We start from the raw sequence: 14,863 nt of genomic DNA on the forward strand, positions 1-14,863 counted from the left end.
TGCTTTCCTTTATTGGTCAGAGTATTGATTACAGGGGTTGGGAGGTCATGTTGCAGCTGTACATGACATTGGTTAGGCCACTGTTGGAATATTGCGTGCAATTCTGGTCTCCTTCCTATCGGAATGATGTTGTGAAACTTGAAAGGGTTCAGAAAAGATTTACAAGGATGTTGCCAGGGTTGGAGGATTTGAGCTTTAGGGAGAGGCTGAACAGGCTAAGGCTGTTTTCCCTGGAGCGTCGGAGGATGAGGGGTGATCTTATAGAGGTTTACAAAATTATGGGGGGCATGGATAGGGTAAATAGACAAAGTCTTTTCCCTGGGGTTGGGGAGTCCAGAACTAGAGGGCATAGGTTTAAGATGAGAGGGGAAAGATATAAAAGAGACCCAAAGGGCAACATTTTCACGCAGAGGGTGGTACGTGTATAGAATGAGCTGCCAGAGGAAGTGATGGAGGCTGGTACAATTGCAACATTTAAGAGGCATTTGGATGGGTATATGATTATGAAGGGTTTGGAGGGATATGGGCCGGGTGCTGGCAGGTGGGACTAGATTGGGTTGGGAAATCTGGCCAGCAAGAACGGGTTGGACCAAAGGGTCTGTTTCCATACTGTACATCTCTATGACTCTGTGACTCTAATTCGTTGACAGTAGGCAGAGAAGGAGAACCCACAGGTTCTGATAGTGTTGTGTCCAGCATTGGAGTTCCAGGTGTTATTTCATGCTCCCCTCACCCATCTCCCCCGCCTGCTGCCATCTCCCACTCCCCCCTCACCAGGACCAGGAAGATCAGATTGAACCTAGTGAAGAAATTTGTCCCCATTAATAACTCTGCTGGAGTTAGCCCTGTAGTTGTGTGAGGGGTGGTCCTCTATAGACCAAAAGGAATCGGGACAGGTTGGTATTGCTTGAAGCTGGAGGCTGTTTCTTTAAGGCTGCCTTCAAAGTCAAAGTAGACAGGCAGGAGACTGGAAGAACACAGGCAGCATCAAAAGGTGCAGATCTCAGGTGTAAGCCTTCTTCAGGACTGGGGGTGGGTGTGGGGTGAGCTGCAGATAAAGGGGAGGTGGGGCAGGGTGGTGAAGTGGGGATAGGTGAAGAAAGGTAGACGGTACGACCTGGTTGGTCAATGGGAGGAATGAATCCGGTTGGTGGCAGGGAGGAGTGGAAGGGAGGGGGAGGGGCTGGGAAGGGAAGTGGGAGATGGGAAGGGAGGCAATTTGAAATGGGAGAACTCAATCTTGAGTTGCCCGGCCTATAGGCTGCCCAAGCAGAAGATGAGATGTTCCTCCAATTTGCGGTCTGATTTGTTGTGGCAATGTCCTCGCCAACCCCTTTATCAGCAGCTCCCCCTACTCACATCCCCAGTCCTGCAGAAGGCTTACACCCAAAACGTCGACATCACAATGTTATGGACCAGGACAGACCTCCTCAAAACATCTCAAGAAAGTAGCCCAGACCCTAACTTTGCCAGTTGTTTTAAGTAGGTGCAAGGTGGATATTCCAGGAATGATGCAGTTGGCAAAAAACAGCTAGTTTCAAACAAAACAGAATTTATTTTCAAGATTAAAGAATTACAAAGAAAACAGAACAGAATACAGATTAACTTATGCTATGCAAAAACCTAACAGATCATCCCAACTTAATGATGCTGTTCCAAATACTTACAACAATACGCACAAACATCCCCTTCACATAAAAGATCAAATCAAACACAGGGTCTTACAGGAAAGATGTACAGGAAAGAGGAGGATCAGCATGGACTTGCTTCTTTGGATCCAGCAGCTTTTACAGCTGCCTGACTGCTTTCAGTGAATAACCAGACCAAACCAAACCAGAGTAAAGCTGAGCTGGGAGAACTGGCCACTACCCTTTCATTGTACAAGTTTTTTTAAACTTAAAAGCCTTTGCCTGAGGCACGATCTATTCCCTATAATAAAATTGGCCCTAAAACCCAATCAAGCCCAGACGTTTCGGAACCTGTGCTTGTACAACCTCCTCCAAGGACCACATAACCTTGTTAAAGTAGCAGCTTCAGCACAATAATGATTGATAAAATTAAGTTATCGGCCTGAGTTTTAGGGAGTAATGTGAGGAAATGAAGACTTTAGAGTTGAATGGGAAAGTTTGGAAGCTCTGCATTCATGGGATCAACAGGAACATGAATCACAGAATCAAACAGTATAGGGAGGCCTTGGGCCCATTGAGTTTGCACCAACAAAATTTGCTCTAAGTCTACACCAGCCTGACTTTCTCTCACATAGCCTTGGGGATGTCATACCATCTCAACTGTTCATCCAAACACTCTGTAAAAGTTGTGAAGTTTCCCACCTCAACTACCCTCCCAAGTATTCCAGATTTCTGCTACTCTCTGGGTGAAAACATTTTTCCTCACATCTACCTGAAACGTCCTGCCTTTCGCCTTAAAGATATGCCTCCTTCAATAAAGAAGAATAGCTACTTTATTACCACACTGTCCTTGTCCCTAATAATCGTATACGCCTCAGTCAGGTTTCCTCCTCAGCTCAAAAAAACCAACCTGAGTTTATCCAGCCTCTCTTCAGCGCCAAACCTCTTCCTCTCAGGTAACATCCTGGGGAATCTCCTCTGCACCTCCTCCAGTACAATCACATCCTTCCTAAGGTGTGGAGACCAGAACTGCACACAGCAATGGCCTAACCAAAGTTGATAAGGCAACTACCTTTTGCTGTCTTCTTATGTACCCTATTAAGTGGTCTTAAGTGGTCAAACACCCCAAGATTTCTCTGTTCCTTTGAGCTTCCTATTGTCCTGCCATACAGTGAGTACTCATTTGTCTTGCTACTTCTTTCAAATAATATTGTAAATCACACAACATCAAGTTATAGTCCAACAGATTTATTTGGACGCACGCTGGCTTTCAGAGTGCCACTCCTTCATCAGGTAGCTCGTGCTTCTAAATAAACCGTTTGGACTATAACCTGGTGTTGTGTGATTTTTTATTTTGTCTACCCTAGTCCAACACCGGCTCCTCCACATCATGTCTTTCAAACAATGTCACCTCATATTAATTAGGTTTAAGTTCCATCGATCACCGATCTGCCCATTTAAATCCTCCTTTAACCTCAGATCTTCTACCTCAGTGACAACCACCCTGCCAATGTTCATGTCATGAAGGTTCAAGAAGATTGACAGGCTGAGGTGGTACCTCATCCTGAGAAGTGCTGTAATGCCTAGTATCCTCACCTTGGGCGGCACGGTGACACAGTGGTTAGCACTGCTGCCTCAAGAGCCAGAGACCCGGGTTCAATTCCCGCCTCAGGCGACTGACTGTGTGGAGTTTGCACATTCTCCCCGTGTCTGTGTGGGTTTCCTCCGAGTGCTCAGGTTTCCTCCGACAGTCCAAAGATGTGCAGGTCAGGTGAATTGGCCATGCTAAATTGCCCACAGTGTTAGGTAAGGGGTAAATGTAGGGGTATGGGTGGGTTGCGCTTCAGCAGGGCGGTTTGGACTTGTTGGGCCGAAGGGCCTGTTTCCACACTGTAAGTAATCTAATCTAATTGTAACTACATGATAGAAATTAAAGATGACTGCCAAAATACCTGAATTGGACAGAGTAACTGCGTCCTTTCTGACTGTGCGAGAGAGCTCCACTTGTGAGCGATGGGAGGCTCTTCAAGGGGCAATGGCAATAATCAGTGCAGATTAAAGACATTGATAATCAGAGAAATATGATTGTGAAATGCATGCAAATGGTGGCTGTAAGCAATCTTGACCATGTCATTGGACTCTACTCTTTGATCATAGCTATCTCTGTGAGGCAAAATTAATTACAGATGACTTTAAATGTATAGGTGGCAATTTACAAAGACAATCCAAGGTCTCACAGACTGCATATGTGTACAGAGCTGCTTTCTTGTCAATAATCCAATAGCATTTACATTCTTCTACTGTATTTCTGTGTTATGGCTTGTACTGCACACAGCAGTATATCCTTCTGATCCCTTTGGCAGAAGTCCATGTAGAGGTCCTCCATAGCCCTCCTTGTCCTACTTGTCCTACTGTATCGTTGTCAATAACAAACCATGATTTGGAGTGATGTAAATGCCGACTGTTCACATTACTAATGCTGCCTTCTGCCTGCAATTCTATACACAGGCTCATTGCAATGGCCGTCAATGGATGCAGCCGCAGCAGGTCTACTGCACAATGAAGGCACAAAGGAAGTGAAGAGGAACAAATGTGCCAGCAGACCCAGGACCAGTACAACCTCCAGCATCTGTTGAACAGAAGGCTTGCAGCTGAAGATCCTTTGAAGATGTGGAGGAAACCAATCATGATCTACTGCTGTTGATGCTCTCAGGCCTGGCCTATCATTCCCCTCACTTGTGCATGCCATTCTGGCAATGGTGTCCAGACTTTGCTGGGCTTGACAGTGTGTTGGAACCACCTAACAGTGCAGCTGGGACTAAAGAGATATTGGGCACCTGGCTGGCAGATGTCTAAAGTCGAAGGGAGGGCCGGAAATCCCCCCGCTCCAACCAGTGGGGCAGCTCCAAGAATCATGAGTGTTTTTTTAGCTTCCAGGACAACCTGGAGAGTGCCATTTGAGTCAGAGAGTCATGGAGTCATGGAGTAATAGAATGCAGACACAGACCCCTCAGTCCAACCAGTCCACGGCGACCATAATTCCAAACTAAGCTAGTGCCACCTGCTGCACTTGGCCCATATACCTCCAAGCATTCCTTATTTATCCAAATGTCTTTTAAAAGTTGCAAATGTACCCACATTCATTACTCCCTCTGGAGGTTCATTCCATGGATGAAACACTCCGTCTGTAAAAAGAATTGCCTTCATGTCTTTTTTAAATCTTCCTCCTCTCATCTTAAAAGAATTGCCTCCTGTCTTGAAATCCCTCACCCGAGGGAAAAGTTACCTGCCATTTATCTTAGTTATGCCCCTCATGATTTTATAAACCACTATAAGGTCACCCCTAGACTTCCCACGCTCTAGTGAAAATGTCCCAGTCTCTCCAGCCTTTTCTTAGAACTCAAACTCTCCATTCCTGGTAACTACTCTTCCGAACCCTCTCCAGATTAATAATATCCTTCCTAAAACAAGAGACCAGAAATGGACACAATACTTCAGAAGAGACCTCACCAACGGCCTATGGAACATCAACACACTGTCTTAACTCCTATATTCAAAAGTCCGAGCAATGAAGGCAAGCATGCTAAGTGCTTTCTTAACCACCCTATTTATGGCCAAGAAAAATAATAGCTCTGAGGATTGGGAGAAATTTAGAATTCAACAAAGAAGGATTAAAGGATTGACTAAGAAAGGGAAAATACAGTACAAAAGTAAGCTTGCAGAGAACATAAAGACTGACACTAAGAGGTTCTAAAGGTACTTGAAGAGAAAGAGATTGGTGAAGACAAATGTAGGCCCCTACAGACAGAAATGGAGGAATGTATAATAGGGGACAAAGAAATGGCTAAGCAACTGAATATATACTTTGGTTCTATCATCACAGAAGAAGACACAAATCGAATGCCAGAAATGTTGGAGAATGCAAGATTTAATGAGAGGGAAGAAGAGGGAGATCAATATGAGTAGAGAAATGGTGCTGGGAAAATTGATGGGATTGAAGGTGGATAAATCCCCAAGGCCTTATAATCTATTTCGCAGAGTACTTAAGGAAGTGCTTCTAGAAATAACGGATGCAATAGTCATCTTCCAGGATTCTATAGACAATGGAGGCATTCCTGCAGATTGGAGGGTGGCTAATATCACTCCAATATTCAAAAAGGGAAGTAGAGAGAAAATAGGGAATTACAGACCAGTAAGCCTAACATCAGTTGTGGGGAAAGTTTTCGAATCCATATCAAAAACTTTATAGCTGAAAATGTTTTGCTGGAAAAGCGCAGCAGGTCAGGCAGCATCCAAGGAGCAGGAGAATCGACGTTTCAGGCATGAGCCCTTCTTCAAGACCTAAAGAAGGGCTCATGCCCGAAACATCGATTCTCCTGCTCCTTGGATGCTGCCTGATCTGCTGCACTTTTCCAGCAACACATTTTCAGCTCTGATCTCCAGCATCTGCAGTCCTCACTTTCTCCTCAAAAACTTTATAGCAGAGCATATAGAAAGTAGTGGCAGAATCATACAGAATCAGTATGGATTTATGAAGGGGAACTTAAGCTTGACAAATCTGTTGGAATTCTATGAAGATGTAAATAGTAGAGTTGACAAGGGGGAGCCAGTCGATGTGGTATATTTGGACTTCCAGAGAGCGTTTGACAAAGTCCTGCATAAGTTTATTCTGCAAAACTAAAGCACATGAGATTGGGCAAAGTGTATTGAGATGGATAGGAAACTGGTTGGCAGAAAGCAAACAAAGAGTGAGAATTAATGGGCCCTTTTCAAATTGGGATACCACAGGGATCGGTGCTAGGACCCCAGCTATTCACAATAGATATTAATGATTTGGATGAGGGAGCAAAATGTGACATCTCAAAGTTTGCAGATAGGTGGGAGGGCGAACTGTGACAAGGATGCAGAGATCCTTCAGCATGATCTGGACAGTTGGGTGAGTGGGCAAACCAATGGCAGATACATCATAATTTGGAGAAATGTGAGGTCATTCGTTTTGGAAGCAAAAACAAAACTGCAGATCACTACCTGAATGGCTGTAAATTGGGACAAGGGAGCTGGGTGTCTTTGTGTACCAGTTGCTGAAGGTAATAATGCAGGTGCAGCAGGCAGTAAACAAGGCAAATGGTATGTTGGTCTTCATTGTGAAAGGTTTCGAGTACAGAAGCAGGAAATGTGTTGTTGCAGTTATACAGAGCCTTGAGGAGGCCACACCTAGAATATTGTATGCAGTTTGGTCTCCTTTTCTGAGGAAGGATGCTCTTGCTCACAAGGGAAGATAAAGAAAAAGATCAGAGCAGGACGAGGCCATTCGGCCCTTTGAGCCTGCGCTGCTATTCATCATGATCATGGATGATCATCCAACTCAATAGGTTAATCCTGCTTTCTCCCCACATCCTTTGATCCCTTTCGTCCCAAATGTGGCATCACTCAAGGGAGTGCAGCGAAGGTCTCCTAGGCTGATTCTGGGGATGGCAGGACTGATGTATGAGGAGAGATTGACTAGGTTAGGACAGCTTTTGCTGGAGTTCAGGTGATTGGGGGGAGGGGGGGGAAATCTCATAGAGACTTATAAAATTCAACAGGACTAGACAGGGTAGATGTAGGGAGGATGTTCCTGATGGTGGGTGTGTTCAGAACCAGGGGTAACAGTCTGAGGATCCGGGCTGGACCATTTAGGATGGATATGAGGAGATATTGTTTTCACACAAACAGTCATGGGCCTGTGGAATTCATTACCACAGGAAATAGTTGATGCCAAAACATTGAATGCATTCAAGAGGATTCTAGATATAGCACTTGGGGTGAATGGGATCAAAGGTTAAGAGAGAAAGCAAGATTAGGCTATTGACTTGGAAGGTCAGCTATGATCGTGATGAATGGCAGAGCAGGTTCGAAGGGCCAAATGGCCTCCTCCTACTCCAAACTTCTTCTATGTCTCTATATGTGATGCAAACCTCAAAGAGTTGTGCACCTGAACCCCTAGGCCTCTGTTCTACAATACTTCCTGAGGCCCTACTTTTAATTATATAAGCCCTCATAGAGTCAGAGAGTTATAGAGATATACAGAATGAATACAGACCCTTCGGTCCAATTTGTCCATGTTGACCAGATACTCCAACCCAGGCTAGTCCCACCTGCCAGCACCTGGCCCATATCCCTCCAAACCCTTCCTATTCATATACCCATCAGATGCCTTTTAAATGTTGCAATTGTACCAGCCTCCACCACTTCCTCTGGCAGCTCATTCCATACACACACCACCTCTGCGTGAAAAAGTTGCCCTTAGTTTGTTTTACCAAATGCAATACCTTGTATTTATCCAAATTTAACTTCATCTGCCACTTTTCAGCTAATGGATCCAATTAATCAAGATCTCTTTGTAAGCTTGGGGAACTTTCTTCACTGTCCGCCATATCACCCATCTTGGTATCATCCACAAACTTGCTAACCATGCCTTCCATATTCTCATCTAAATCATTCATTTTAATGCAACTTATAAATTCATTTTTAAAAAGGATGCAATTCGGCCCATTGAGCTCATGTCTGCTGAATATAATGTGCAGGCAAATGGTTGTTGTTTTTTGTGGTTCAGTCCCAGCATGCAGTAGATTCACAGACTTTGTACACAATTCTGATTCCGACATGTTGAAGAAAGGTAATGATGATTGCTGTGGATAAGTGAGCATTTCCTCAGTATACTTGGGGATTAGGAAGGGGACTCAAACTCCATGCAAAAGATGTGGATTAAACAGTTGGTCATGTTTAAGCTAGGTAAACACCATTTTAGATAGATAGGTCCAAATTGTCACATTCAGGGGAAATGCTCGACATATGAGTGAGGAAGTCCAGGCTTTAAATGGTAAGTGCTAGAAGCCATCATTTGAGGCTAGACATAATGAAACGTGCTGATCACATTTAAAAAAACTAACCGACTGGATATAAAGTGTTTTGGTTCATTGTCAGGATGCAATAAAAATTTTACATGAATACACATTTTGTTTTGCCATGTTTGAGTTGTAGAAATACAAGCAGTTAATACTAAGTCTTAACCACCATTACTTGATGGAATTGCTGATCAAATCATTTTCAGGGAACTTATAGCAATATATTCACACTTTTAAGGTAAATGTAAGATTTATCGTTTTTACCTGTCTACACAGTGATTGATCAAATCCATTATCTTCCTTGGAGGGCAGGATTATTGAAGGAGGGTTTCTGTAAAATTGAGCTGATGGAAAGGATGGAAGGTTAGAACTGAGTCATCGTCAATGTCAGTAGCTGAGGAAGGCATAACTGCAGTACCCCGGGATATTGCGGATGATGCATTAACATACTATTAGAACCTGAAGAAGCAGATCTGACAAGGGAAGGCTGGATTGTTTACTGCTAAGACCGAGATAATATTACAAGTCAATCCTTGAATAACAAATCAGGTCTTGGTTGATCATGCAGTGGAATCTTGCCAGCACTGTGTCAGTAAGAAGCAGATTTTGAATTGGTTGAACTACAAGATTACTCTTGCGCATACTTGGACATTCCTAAGTCATCATATTTGTTAATCTGTCTCAAAACTTAATGTACTTACTAATTCAAATAGAAAAATAGATTTGCACTCAATGTGATTAGTTTTAACTTACAGAAAGTGCAATTAAATTGACCATCGATTATCTATTCTGCTGGGACAGGATCATCAGATCCCAGCTACTGACAACATTGATGAGTGCTATATTTGTCCTAACATCCGAGTCAGACAACTGTTAAACAAAAGGAAGATGGAGTCCCATTGCATAGAGAATAGAATCGTAGACGATAGGTGATGCTGACTGCTGGGCAGCAGGAACAAGCAAAAATTATTGACTGTAATAAATTAAAATAATACTTAAAATGTAATAGCAGTCAACAGAGTTTGACATTTCTGTGAAGCACTGCTGATCTATTAACTGAAAACTGCGTACTATGGGTTTTTTTTCTTCAAAGTAGTCCTGATCAAAGCTTTTGTTATATTTAATTTATTAATTTATGCATTTATGTTAAAGAAATTGTTAACGTAGTCTGGAGGTGCCATTAAATATGTTTGCACAGGTTAGTAGCTGTAGTTTATTAGTAGAAACTGGTTTAAACTGGAGTGTTTTGCATTAATTTGGTTGTCTCTATTTGATAGAGAATACATCTTGTGTAACGGCCTATCACATTAAGATAAATATAATGATCCAATTTTGTTCAAGATAAAGACACACCTGACGAGTCATATCAGAAAGGAACACGCAAAATACCTTTGATGGTTCTTCCTTGCGTAACCTCTCTGGCATATGCAATTATTAGCATTAATTGAAAGATTAAAGCAAAATAAATATCCCTGCAAGCATCAATAACCTGATCTACGTATTTGCATACTGCTCTTGTTTGAATGCAAAGAACCTTTACTTTAATAACAGGTGTCAGCAACATCGTGAGGTATCTATCATTTCACAACGTAAAAGCCCGGTGAGCAAAGTTCAGCAAGACAGGGTGTCATTAGTAGTCTGATTATATTTTCAACACTGCAGCTGGAAGCATATAGATTGGCATGTAGAATACCCAGCTTAAAACAAGATTAAATCGATTTGGTGGTGCACAGTGCAAGGGGAAATTAGCCATTCCACAGCCCATGAGACAATGCTGTGGCTTAAAGAAGTTATTTTGTCATGTTTTCGTTAGACTGAGAGATTGAACGAGAGGCATAGAGCTGGTCAGTTCAGACCACATGAGTAAACAGCTTGGGAGGCCTTGGGTTTTGTTTTAATCACCTGAAAGTGTATGACCAGCTCTCATAGGTCAGGATTCTAGGCTTTGGTTTTTCAGTAGCATCACGAGCTACTGGGGTCTCAACAGAGTTCGAGGCTTCAGTGAATGTCTCTGAACTTTCTCTTGATGCTTTCCTCCTGGACTGGAGAACTGTATGTGAGAATCTGCATTTGAATTTGCCTTTTTTGAACGGGTGTGTTTATGGAAAGTGATTATATTGGAACAGTAATAGTTACCATACCTACTATTCTGTTAGGTTTCCAATAGAGTTAAGTTATTCTAAATTCCCCTTTCTTTGGTTGTATTTCAACAATAGTGTTTGAATAAATTGTTTTTTATTTAATTTCGGGTAGTTTGACCAGTCACATTGCGCCTGGAACAGATTCTGCGTATTTACCTTTAAAACAAGAAAATGTTAGGAGGGTCAAGGCTACCTTCTTAAAATATTTTGAGGGGAGTCTGGCCTGGTCCATGACACTATTTAGGATTTTAAAGGGATCTCAGCTTTTGTTATCAAATAATTTCAAATTTTCTTTTGCCATAGGTTTGAGCAATAATCTTTTGGAATCTATTTTACTCCAGTTACTGTAGTATTTATAACACCAATCCAAGCTAAAACATTTGTCCGGTGTAATTCTGCTACTCTTCCTGTCCTTGTATTTCATCACCAGCCCCTGTTTTTCAGCAGTAGCTGCACCAACCAAAGTCTGCAGTTGATTTAAATAAAGTTTTCAAATTAATTACTTCAATCATAAAATTATTCAGTCTGGTTCCCTGTTATATGGTGCATGATGAAAAGAAAAATAAATTAATTAATGTGTAAAAATCCCATGGATACAATTGATTCCACCTTCGACAGAAAGTTGCAGCTTACAAATGATATTACTTCGAGGTTTATGCAGAATGTTGCTCATGTGAAAATAGAGGTATACCTCCATTCTGTTTCAAAACTAAACTGAGTTACAAAACCCAGGTAATTAGGCTGTTTAGTTTAACTTCTTATTATTGCACAATACAATTATTCCCTTTTGTTTCAATGCAATCATTCAATAAGTACACAAATAGACAAACACAAGGGGTGGCATTTTCTGCTTCGCTACCTGGATGTTAATCTTACAGAACAGATTGTCTGCTATAAGATCCTAAGACATAGGAGCAGAAATTTGGCCATTTGGCCCATCAATTCTGCTCTGCCATTCAATCATGGCTGATTGGGTTTTCAACCCCATTTTCCCACTTTCTCCCCATAACCTTTGATCCCCTTGGCAATCAAGAACTTGTCTATCTCTGTTTTAAACATACTCAATGACCTGGCCTCCACAGCCTTCTGGGGCAATGAATTCCAGATTCACCACTCTCTGGCTAAAGATGTTTCTCCTTACCTCAGTTCTAAAAGATCTTCCCTTTACTCTAAGGCTGTGCCCTCGGGTCCTCATCTCTCCTGCCAATAGAAACATCTTCCCAACGTCCACTCTGTTCAGGCCATTCAGTATTCTGTAACTTTCAATTAGATCCCCCCTCATCCTTCTAAATTCCTTTGAGTATAGTTCCAGAGTCTTCAAATATTCTTCATATGTTAAACCTTTCATTCCTGGTATCATTCTCATGAGCCTCCTCTGGACCCGCTCCAGGGCAAATACATCTTTCCAAGGTATGGGGGGTCAAAACTGCTCATAATACTCTAAATGTGGTCTGACTAGAGTCTTATAAAGACTCAGAAGTTCATCCTTGCTTTTATATTCGAGGCTTCTTGAAGTGAATGACAATATTGTATTAGTCTTCCTAATTATTGACTTAAGTTTACCTTAAGAGAAACCTGGACTTAGGATTCCCAAGTCCTTTTGCACTTCAGATTTCTGAATTTTCTCCCCATTTAGAAAATAGTCCATGCATCTATTCTTCCAAACAAAGTGCATGACCTAATACTTTCCCGCGTTGCATATCATCTGCTACTTCTTTGCCCATTCTCTTAAGCTGGCCAAATCCTTCTGCACCCTCCCCACCTCCTCAATACTACATTCCCCTGCACCTGCCTTTGTATCATCTGCAAACTGAGACAGAATGGACAAAGTGAAAAGTTGTGGTCCCAACACCAACCTTTATGGAACACCACTTGTTATCGGTTTCCATCTTGAGAAGGACCCACTTGTCCCCATTCTCTGCTTTATGTCAGACAGCCAATCTTCTATCCATGCCAGTATCTGCCCTCTAACACCATGGGCCTTTATCTTGCTCAGCAGATTCCTGTGTGGCCCCTGAGCAAAGGCCTTCTGGAAGTCCTGATGGATAGCATTCATTGGCTCTCCTTGGTCTAACCTGCTCGTTACCTTCCCAAAGAATTCAAACAAATTTTTCAGGCATGACCTCTCTGTGATGAAACCATGCTGATTTTGCCCTATTTTACCATACACCTCCAAGTATTCAGAAATCTTATCCTTCACAATGGACTCCATAATGGATCTCACCAATGACTGAGGTCAGGCTAATTGGCCGATAATTTCCCATCATTTGTCTTGTTCCCTTCTTAAACAGGGGGTTATATTAGGATTTTTGAGTCCTCAGGGACCCTCCCTGACTCTGGAAATACCTGAAAAACAACTACTAAAGCCTCCACTATCTCTTCAGCCCATTTGAGAAACCTGATGATCTTTTTAGATTTAGAGTTTAGATTTAGATTTTTATTGTCACCATAATAACTCCTTAAAGGCCGGTATCTTACCACCAAATCACCCTTTATTTAAACATGGCACTGACCCAGAGAGCACAGAGCCGGCTCCTAGAGAGGGCAGTAACCCTGACACTCCTGTTTATATCTGTTAGCCAGGGGTCCCTGATTGGAACAGATTAACAGCCCCAATCAGGGAACTCATATTCTATGAGATCCACCTGGCTGACCTCATTCCAATCACAACATCCTCCTGTATTCATTTTCATTTGCAGAAGGGCCAGATATCCCTTCTGGAGGAGGGATATTTTGTTAAAAATAATTGTACATGATGTCACCTATATGTAACTCCATGGGTTATATATGATTTATGGGTTAACATAAATATGGGTTAACACCTGATTTAGAGAGTAAAACATACTGTAATCTCTGATATGATAAGCAGGGTATGCAAGGCAGTTTTATTCTGCTGTGGGCTTGGCATAAATTAAATGCTTGATCAAGTATTTTTTAGAATCTCAAGGCCCCATTAGTACAGGTAGACAACTCTTTATTCAAAATCCCAAAATCCGAAAAGCTCCAAAATCCGAAGGTTTTTTATGAAATTTTTATCTCATTAACAAGGTTGTTTGGCATGCAAACAGTTAACTTAACTCCACACCCACTCGATGCGTGTCACTCAGATGTGATGTGGGGGATGTGGCCTAGCATTGGCAGGCCTCAATTCTGTCTCAGGGCCTGTTACTCACTGAGTCTGCTGTTCGGTAAGATTTTTTAAAATTTCACCTTTGAACTGTCATTTATTTAGAAATTCGAAAAATTCTGAATTCTGAAAACCAGCTGGTCCCGAGTGTTTTGGATAAAGAATTGTGTATCTATACTGGGAACAAGTGGCCTGAAACAGAACTTTCTATTAGGAATCCTCCCACACATTTGGGCAATATTACACCAGACTTTTTTCAGTCAGTGATAATGAAGCTTAAGGACAATATTGCAAGAGCGGTCCCTGCAGTGCTCAGGAGAGAGCTAGTTCTCTCATGAGGAAGAGTGCAGGCCCAGCTATTCAAGATGTTGGCTCCGGTATGGTACGTCCATCTGGTCAAAGCCAGCAGCAGCACTTTCTCTCCTCTCTCTTTTGCTCTTTTGTTCTTCTTTTTTTCATCTTCCTGATGTCCCAGGGAGGCTGGAACAATGTCGACAGTGACCAGAATGGGGACTCCTCACTTTGTAGGCCCAAGGCGTGAACTCCTGGTATTGGAAGTGAGGCATCGGTTGCAGTGATGGAGAAACGAGGACTCCTGGCAGCAGTAGGCTGAGACCATGGGCACTGCGAAAGTCCTGGAGCTGTATTTGGGACTCTGGAAGTAAGTACTTTCTTTTCACTGTTTTGTACCTCAAAATGGGGCTGTGTTGTGGTTTCACAGTATTTCACAAGTTATATTTGATAATGAGACATTTATTCATGAATCATTCTCAAGATTCACAAACCTGAATTGAAAATAAGAACACACCTCTCTTAAAATATAAATTATGAGTGGCGTGGATAGGATAAATAGGCAAAGTCTTTTCCCTTGGGTGGGGTAGTCCAGAACTAGAGGGCATAGGTTTAGGGTGAGAGGGGAAAGGTATAAAAGAGACCTAAGGGACAATATTTTCACACAGAGGGTGGTACGGGTATGGAATGAGCTGCCAGAGGAAGTGGTGGAGGCTGGTACAATTGCAACATTTAAAAGGCATCTGGATGGGTATATGAATAGGAAGCGTTTGGAGGGACATGAGCAGG

This window comes from Chiloscyllium plagiosum, unplaced genomic scaffold (genome assembly GCF_037043375.1).
Source record: "Chiloscyllium plagiosum isolate Xiang-an unplaced genomic scaffold, Cpla_swu_hap1 HiC_scaffold_23, whole genome shotgun sequence".
Taxonomy (NCBI): Eukaryota; Metazoa; Chordata; class Chondrichthyes; order Orectolobiformes; family Hemiscylliidae; genus Chiloscyllium; species Chiloscyllium plagiosum.